The following is a 9682-nucleotide window of genomic DNA, read 5'->3' as shown; positions in this document are numbered from 1 at the left end:
GTTTATGACCCCACAGATTGAGGCTATCAAATTCTAATTATCTTGCCAACTTGAGTTCAACTCAACTTGTTTACTATTAAGGTGTTATAATATTGTCTAAAATATTAGAGGCTTAAATCTCTATCTCTACGTATTGCTAAACTATAGCAAATCATATTATTTCAATTGTGTTTGGCATTCTTATTTAAAAAATTCAATATTATGACTAAAAGATTAATCAAATTTATTTATATAAAGATAAAGTAGACATTGAAAAGGTGTTTGGGTTAAGGAGTTGGAAGTACGAAGTTGGAAAATGTAGAGTTGTGAACTTCACTTCTTGTTTGGTCCAAGAAGTTCGTGGGTCCCACTACTATACTAAAAATTGTTGAAATACGTTGAATTAGCCCTAAGGACATTTTTGTAATTTAAACTATATTTGCTAAATTAGGGTTTCACCTCATCCTATTTATATATGAGGTTGGGGTCTATTGTATGTATGACATTAAAATAAGGCCTTTTCTATCATAGTTTTTCTTCTCTGAATTAGGGTTTTTCACGTAAACTCCTTGTGTCGTTTCTTTCTCTTCTATTTCAATATGGTATCAGAGCAAGGTGGTGAAACCCTAGCTCCAATAGAAGAAACTCAGTCATCAAACTTGATAGGTGAAGGTACACTGGCAGACATGACTAATGTGGCTGTGATTCAAGCAGCAGTTGATCGGTATCTTCGAACCATTATCCCAGGCGGTGCAACCGAACAGTTCTAGCCGGCGAGCCGAACAGCAGGTGGTAGACTCGATTCAGTTGGCGCGTCGATCAGCTCCTAGACGCAACCGTTCCAGTCGAACATCATCGATGAAGGTCCCTCGACTTCGCACGTGATCAATTCTTCTACGGTGCACATACTCGGTCCTTCGACTTCGTACACAACTGGCCCACACTTGGTTTCACACAGGATCAGATTTGCCTCCAAGCGGCGTGGGTTTTCTCCAGCTGCCGGGTCGGGTCAGATTGACGTATTTTTCTTAACCTCGCAGTCGATCGCCGAGCCCTCTGTCCGTTACCCACCGTCGAGCCGTCTAGGAGCAACGCCGATCACGGACTGCCGTATTTTGCTGCCAGTGGACTTTCGACAGTAGCCTCTTCACAGTACCATGGTGGACATCCTCTTCCTCATGTGTACCCAGTTCAATCTCAGTTTCGAATAGGTGATTCCGTTGAAGAAAATCCCATGACCTATGGACAGAAAAATTCCAGATTTGAATCTCATGGGTAACTCCAACAACAATTGGTTAGCCTCCAGCAACAGATGGCCGCCCTTGGAGCCAAATTGAATGGCCATGATTCTTCCCCGATGTATTCAGAAAAATCGATATCAATGTTTCCTATCTTTCTACTACTAATCTTTTATCTGGGACTATAGGAAATTCTGCAGGAATGATCACGGGAGAGAAGCTGAATGGATAAATTACTTCTCTTTGGTCCCAAACAATTAAAATGGTTCTTGAGAGACGTCATAAGTTTGGATTATTAACTGGAGAGAATACCATGACCGAATCTTGGGGATCCTCAAAAGGCGTGTCTGGGAAGGCAGAGGATTCTTTGCTTCGCTCGATGTTGATTAGTAGCAGGAACCAAAAATTAGGAAACCTTTACTCTATTCAGCCACTGCCCGAGATATTTGGGATGCAGTCCAACGGTTATATTTGAGGTGTCAGAACGCATCCCGTCTGTATACTCTACGTAAACAGGTTCATGAATGCAAATAATGGAGCATGGATGTAACGTCATACTTCAAGAAAATGTTGTTGTTATGGCAAGAAATGAATCTATGTCGGGAGATCATCTGGAACTGCCCGCAAGATGGAATTCAATACTTAAAGATAGAAGAGGTTGAACGTGTGTATGATTTTTTTGCAGGGTTGCACCCCAAATTTGATACAGTTCGAAGTCGAATACTAGGGCAGAAACCAATACCGTCTCTCGTGGGGGTCTGTTCAGAGGTTAGATTGGAAGAAGATAGATTAAGTGCAATGAATGGGTCGGGTGTTACCACTGTAGAGTCAGCTGCCTTTGGGGTGAAGTCCGCTGGATCTGATGGTGACAAACAGAATAGTAAAACACCCCCAGTGTGTGAGCATTGCAAAAAACAGTGGCACACAAAGAATCAGTGCTGGAAATTGCATGGTCGCCCTCCGAATGGTAAACGTCGCCCTCCAAATGACAAGTTGAGATCTCGTTGTGCTCTAGTGAGTGAATTAGTTGAAAGGGTCGCACAACCTCAGACACAGCCTCCAGTGATCAACCCTGGTGATTCAGGTACCATAGGGATCGGAACAGTTGCTCAATCAGGTAACCCTCAATCTTTTAGTTTCCTTGTTGAAGGGAATGAGTTATGGATTCTAGATTCAAGAGCGACCGATCACTTGACTAGCTCATCTAACCGATTTCTCTCATACTATCCAAGCGTTGGAAATGAGAGGATTTGAATTGTGGATGGGTCTTTCGCCCCTGTTGCTAGAAAAGGCAGACTGTCACCATTTCAGGGATTAACTCTGCAAAATGTCCTACACGTGCCTAAAATTTCTTACAACTTATTATCAATAAGTAAAATAACAAAAGATTTGAACTGTAGAGTTGTCTTCTCACTAGATGTTGTTTTGTTTTAGGACTTGAGCTCGGGGAAGATGATTGGCACTGCCCGATATGACAGAGGCCTCTATTTCCTTTCTGAAGATGCTTCCTCCAGGAGTTTGTTAAGGACTAGTCTTTTATCTTCTTTTACTATGTCTGAAACAAATTATTTATTGTGGCATTTTCGTCTTGGACATTCGAGTTTTCAATATATGCGATATTTTTTTCCTCATTTATTCCATAATGTGAATGTTTCTTCGTTATCTTGTGATGTTTGTATACGTGCTAAACAACCTCGTGTGTCTTTTGTTTCTCAGCCCTATAAACCTTCCCAGCCTTTCCACCTGGTCCACAGTGATGTTTGGGGTCCCTCAAACATCTCTACCCTGTCTGGTAAACGGTGGTTTGTAACTTTCATCGATGACCATACCCGACTTACATGGGTATATCTCCTAGCTGATAAGTCTGAGGTTCTACCTACCTTCAAACAATTCTATACCAATATATTAACACAATTCAACATAAAGATTGTCATTCTTCGGAGTGACAATGGTCGTGAGTTTGTCAATCACACCCTCCAGGAATTCCTAGCGTCAAAGGGGATCATCCATCAAAACTCGTGTGCGTATACTCCACAACAAATGGGGTGGTTGAACGAAAAAAACGCCATCTCATTGAAGTTGCTCGTTCCTTGATGATTCCAGCATCTCTCTCTTCATACCTATGGGGAGATGCGGTTCTTACCGCAGCTCATCTCATTAATAGAATGCCTTCACGAGTTCTAAAGTTTCAAAGCCCTTTTGAGTGCTTCAAAGAGTCCTATCAGTCTACCCGTCTTATTCCTGAGGTCTCTCTTCGTGCGTTTGGGTGTACAGCTTTTGTTCATACTCGTGGTCCATACTGGACTAAGTTTTCTCCACGGGCTCAAAAATGTGTGTTTGTCAGGTATCCCCTTCATCAGCGAGGCTATAAATGCTTTCACCTATCTTCTAGAAAATATTTTGTCACTATGGATGTTACGTTCCTTGAAGATAAACCGTTCTTTCCGTTTAGTCATCTTCAGGGGGAGACCACGAATGAAGAGACTAACAGTTCCACGTACTTCATACCTATTAACTTCAATCTTGAGCCTAATCCTAATATTCTTGGACCCAGTCTACCTAGTCTTGAACCTAACTCTGCTCCTGTTGTTCCTGTGTCTGTCCTTCCTACTAGACAAGTGCCCTGGATAACATACTATAGGAAGAATCTCAGAAAGGAAATTCAGGAAACCCCTGGTGTTCCATCGGAAAGTATCCAAGCGTCGGAACCAGCTCAGGTTCAAGATTCTGTTGTTTCAGAGGAGATTCTTGAAGAGAAGTCTGAGAACATAGAAAATAATGAGATGAGCTCAGAGAAGGTTGAAATTTCAGGAGGTAATGAGGTGCTGAAAGATCCTCAAAAAGATGCAGAATTGACTCAGAAGTTTGATACTGATGAGGGACAGACGAAAACTGATAACTATGATACCACTTTGGATATGCCAGTTGCTCTGAGAAAGGGAACCAGGTCATGTAGAAAGTACTCTTTGCATAGTTTTCTGACCTATAGTAACTTATCTCCTGGTTTTAAGGCTTTCACTACTCAACTGGATGCTCTAGCAATACCTACTAGTGTACATGCGGCCATGGAAGTTCCCGAGTGGAAAGCAGCAGTAATGGAGGAAATGAGAGCTCTTGAGGCAAATAAGACTTGGGAGTTAGTAGCTCTCCCTAGAGGTCACAAAACGCTGTTGTAAAATGGGTGTTCACAGTGAAGTATAAGTCTGACGGAACGCTCGAGAGATATAAGGCCAGTTTAGTTGCTAAAGTTTCACTCAGATATGGGATTGATTATTCAGAAACCTTTTCCCCAGTGGCTAAATTAAACATGATTTGTGTTCTTCTGCCTGTCGCCGTAAATAAAGATTGGCCCCTACATCAACTAGATGTAATGCCTTCCTAAATGGTGAGTTAGAAGAGGAAGTTTACATGAGTCCACCTCCAAGTTTCGAAGCTAAGTTTGGGAATCATGTTTGCAAACTCAGGAAGTCTTTATATGGGTTGAAGCAGTCCCCTAGGGCATGATTTGACAGGTTCACCGTGTTTGTAAGTCCCAAGGTTTGTTCGGGGGCATTCTGATCATACCTTGTTTACCAAAAAATCACTCTTAGGGAAGATTGTTGTGTTGATGACATCATCTTATCAGAAGATGACAAGGCAGAAATTGCTAAACTAAAACAGAGGATGGCAGGTGAATTTGAAATCAAGGATCTTGGTAGTTTGAGGTATTTTCTTGGGATGGAAGTGGCAAGATCAAAAGCAGGAATATCTGTATCTCAATGGAAATACACTCTGGACTTGTTGAAGGAAACAGGAATGACTAGATGCAAACCCATTGACACTCCTATTGAGGTCAATAGCAAACTGAAAAGCATTTCAGAAGGAGTTCCTGTGAATAAGGAGAGGTATCAACGTTTGATAGGAAAACTAATTTACTTATCTCATACTAGGCCTGATATCTCCTATGCTGTGAGTGTGGTAAGTCAGTTCATGCAGAGTCCATATAAGGAGCACATGGAAGCTGTGACTCAAATTTTGAGATAACTGAAGTCCACCCTTGGGAAGGGCTTAGTGTTCAGAAAACATGACACACGGAGCATCGAGGCTTATACTGACTCAGATTGGGCCGGATCTGTGACTGACAGAAAGTTAACTTCAGGGTACTGTACCTTTGTGTAGAGAAATTTGATAACTTGGCGGAGTAAAAAACAGGGTGTAGTGGCCAAAAGTAATGCTGAGGCAGAGTATAGAGCTATGAGTCTGGGAATGTGTGAAGAAATCTGGTTGCATAAAGTTTTATCTGATCTTCATCAGAGTAGTCCGAGGCCTATGAAACTGTATTGTGATAATAAGGCTGCCATCAGTATTGCTAATAATCTCGTGCAACATGATAGAACCAAACATGTAGAAATTGACAGACACTTTATTAAAGAAAAGTTAGACCGCAGAGCTATCTGTATTCCCTATGTACCTTCAGTCCAACAGGTTGCAGATGTTCTTACGAAAGGGTTATCAAGACAGACGTTTGAAGCTTATATTAGCAAGTTGAGTCTTGCCGATATCTATGCCCCAACTTGAGAGGGAGTGTTGAAATACGTTGAATTAGCCCTAAGGGCATTTTTGTAATTTATACTATATTTGCTAAATTAGGGTTTCACCTCATCTTATTTATATCTGAGGTTGGGGTCTATTGTATGTATGACATTAAAATAATAAGGTCTTTTCTATCGTGGTTTTTCTTCCCTGAATTAGGGTTTTCTACGTAAACTCCTTGTATCGTTTCTTTCTCTTCTATTTCAATAAAAACACATCATTTTTATACCTTATTAATGAGTTCACAATTCTCTAGACTTTACAACTCCACTCATTGCCTCAAATATCTCCTAAAGTGGTCTTTGGAGCATCGACTTGAGTTGAAATGAATTGGTTTTTTCTATTCAACTCAGTGTTTGGTCCATCAACTTCACTAGTCAGTGTTAAATAACTTAACTTTATTAATTTCAATTGTGTTCATTATTGAAGTTTGCATGTTTACTAAGGAACTCTATCACCTCCTGCTTTTCAATTGAGTGTTAAAATTTTAGAAAAATATGTGTGCAATTGAAAGGTTAAACGAACAAAAATAACCAATGAAAATTATAATTTTCTAGATTACAAAAATTGCACAAGATACCTTTGACTTAACTCAACTTTTAAATCCAAAACACATACTTCCTAAATCAAAGCTAAATAATTTTATATCTTAAACACAAACTTTTGAATTCCGCGTACATATTACTCTAATTAAAAGTAAAGGTAACATGTTTTGTTGGTTAATTTACTATTACAAAGTTCGACCCTTACACGAGGTTATTTGTCTTTCCCTCTTTAAACTTATTCTTTTACTCCATAATGATTTGATTGACTGATGGAAAATTGATTGCGAAATGATACGAAAAATCTATCAAATCAACAATCTTTTGAATTCCTATTTAATTTCAAATTCCACTAAAAATCACATTCAAAGGAAGCCCTTAGTGCTTACAAAAGAGCAACCCGTGAATTTGTCAAATGCCTTATCCACCACTTGTGGAATAAATATCAGTTAACAAAAAGCCAAAAATATCATAATAATTCATTTAGAAAAAAATAATGGAACTAAATTATATATATATATATATATATATATATATTTGACAAAAAGTTTATATTCTAATAGTACTTTGATGCAAGCTTTTCAAAAAGTAAAAGTGGATGCATCACAATTAATCGAAGTTTCTTTATCTTTTGAAAATAATCAAAGTTTCATTGTTTTCATAAATATATATGAATACGATCATGAATAATATATTAAGATGTCATGTCACGTAAGCATATTATCAGTTAGTTATATATATATATATATATACATACATATACATATATGGATTTTTTTTTTTTTTAAATATTGTGATTAGGAAAACTATTTAGAAAAATATAGTGGTTTTGAAACTATTTAGAAATCTATGGTTGTTTTGGAGATTTCGAGGCGGAGATTTAGTTTAAAATATTTTGTCGAGGGTTCAACCCTCAACGTGTCGAAAATTAAAGAAGAGATCGAGAGTTTGACCCTCGACCTGAGAAGAGGACAAGGGTTCAACCCTCGACCTGTCGAAAATTAAAGAAGAGATCGAGGGTTTGATCTTCAACCTAAAGGAAATTGAGAAGAGGACGAGGGTTCAACCCTCGACCTGTCGAAAACCAAAGAAGATCTGTAAGGGAAGATGAGAAAATTTGAAAGAGGTCGAGGGTACCCTCGGCCTCTCGAAAATTATAGAACAAACCCTCAACCTCTAAAAAATTATAGAATAAACCCTCGATCAAAAGGAAATTAAAAAATCGTTTAGTAATTATATACACAATCGCACACAATCGTTTAGTAAAATTACTATGTGATCGTTTAGTAATTCTTTATTAACGTAACAATAGATGCAAACTTCCGGAAAGAACAAGTGAACGATGAACAACTTCTTTATTAGAAGCTAAACGATCGTTTACAATCTCTCCACGATTGCTCAGTATGACTAAACGATCGATTACTAAATCCTCTGTGATTGGTCATAAACTCCTACACGATCGCTTAACTATTACTATTACACGATCACCTTCTCAGAACCTATACGATCGCATACTTTTTACTATACGATCGTATACCAAAAGTTATATGATCGCTGAGCTTTACTACACGTTCGCCTAGTGGAAGTAGACGATGAGCGGCACGCTGCGATGGTCTCTCCGCGACAGCGTCTTCCGAACTCCCACTCTCGAGAGCTCTCTTTTCTCACTACACGATCGCCCACAAAACTCCTTATACGATTCACTTAGCTATTACAATTAGACGATCGCCTTCTCAAAACCTATACGATCACCACCTTTTACTATACGATCGCTATACCAAATTGCTACACGATCGCTAAGCTTACTACACATCGTATATAGTGGAAGTATACAATGAGGGGCGACGCTACTGATGCCTTCTCAGAGCTCTCTTTCCTCATCTACACGATCGCTCACCATAACTCATACATTACTTACCTATTACAGATAACGCATGCCTTCTCAAAACCTTACGATCGCATACTTTTTACTATTACAGTCGCTTATACCAATGCCTACACGACCGCATAGTAGAAGTACACGATGAAGGGCAACACTGCGAAAGCCTCTCAAGAGCTCTCTTTCCCCTACTACACGATCGCCCACAAACTTCTATACGATCGCTTAGCTATTACAATTTAGAACGATTTCCTTCATCAAAACCTATACGATGGTCTTACCTTTTACTATACGATCGTGTATACCAAATGCTACACGATCGCTAAGCTTTACTACACGACCCGCTCTAGTGGAAGTACACGATGAGGCCACGTGTGCATGGCCTCTTGAGAGCTCTCTTTCCTCACTAACACGACTCGGGCCCACAAAAACTCCTACACGATTGCCTTACCCTAATTACAGTCCACAAACTTCAAATATTGAGGCTAAACAAGGTCCGAGCGGTACCTGCTTCCTTATATTTCACCGTACGCATGAAGATACTGGATCATGCACCCTAATATACTTCATACTTTACTTCCTGAATCCTCATCGTTGTGAGAAAACTTGGTAGACGCGAAACGTTCACGTTATCACAACGAATGGATTTAGACATAACAGTCACTCGACAACGATGTGGATTTTTGTAATTCAGTAGGCATAATCGAAGGAACTGTTTCCTTCGTTACTGAAGACGGGCTCTAGATAGTTAGGGATTCTGAAAAAATAAATATTTTTTTCTATTATATATTCATTTTATTGGTATTATTTCAAAAATTTCTTTTTATTATAATTTCGTATATTTCAATTTTTTATAATAATTTATTGTTAATTTTTTTTTTTTTATTGTTAATCTATAAAGTTATACATTATTCTTTTATTGATAAAAAATTAACACTTTATTGTACATTCAATTTTTTTTATTGTAGTCTATAAAGTCTATACATTATTCTTTTATTAAGTTGCTACATTATTCTCTCCCCTTAGTTAAGTTGTACATTTTTAATTTGATAAATTTAAATAATCTTTTATCACGATATTTAACTAAGTGTAATACTTTTATGTATATTCAATCTTTTTTATCTATAATTTATAAAGTTGTACATTGTTCTCTTAATTAAGTTTGCTCATTATTTAATTCGAGAAATAAATTAATATTTTATCATGTATATTTAATTAAGTGTAGATACTTTTATTGTATATTCAATTTTTTTTATCATAATTTGTAAAGTTGTACATTATTCTTTTAATTAAGTTGTACATTATTCGTTTAATTAGGTTGTACATTATTTAATTAAGTTAATTAAGTTGTACATTATTCTTCTAATTGAGAAATAAATATTTTTTAATTGAGAAATAAATATATTTTTTTCTTTTAGATCATGGCTTTAAACCCAGGACCTGTTGATCATGATGTTTTGTACGGCCAGTCT

The 9682-nt window shown here is 37.8% G+C and overlaps 1 pseudogene; it reads left to right on the top strand.

Annotated features, from left to right (window-relative positions):
* Positions 1–1479: 1479 nt before the first annotated feature.
* On the top strand, positions 1480–5375 carry LOC120079967 (annotated as a pseudogene).
* Positions 5376–9682: the final 4307 nt, after the last annotated feature.

Source organism: Benincasa hispida, chromosome 1, assembly GCF_009727055.1.
Source record: "Benincasa hispida cultivar B227 chromosome 1, ASM972705v1, whole genome shotgun sequence".
Taxonomy (NCBI): domain Eukaryota; kingdom Viridiplantae; phylum Streptophyta; class Magnoliopsida; order Cucurbitales; family Cucurbitaceae; genus Benincasa; species Benincasa hispida.
The sequence above is the reverse complement of the archived record's forward strand: the minus strand, read 5'-3'. Positions and strand labels throughout refer to the sequence as shown.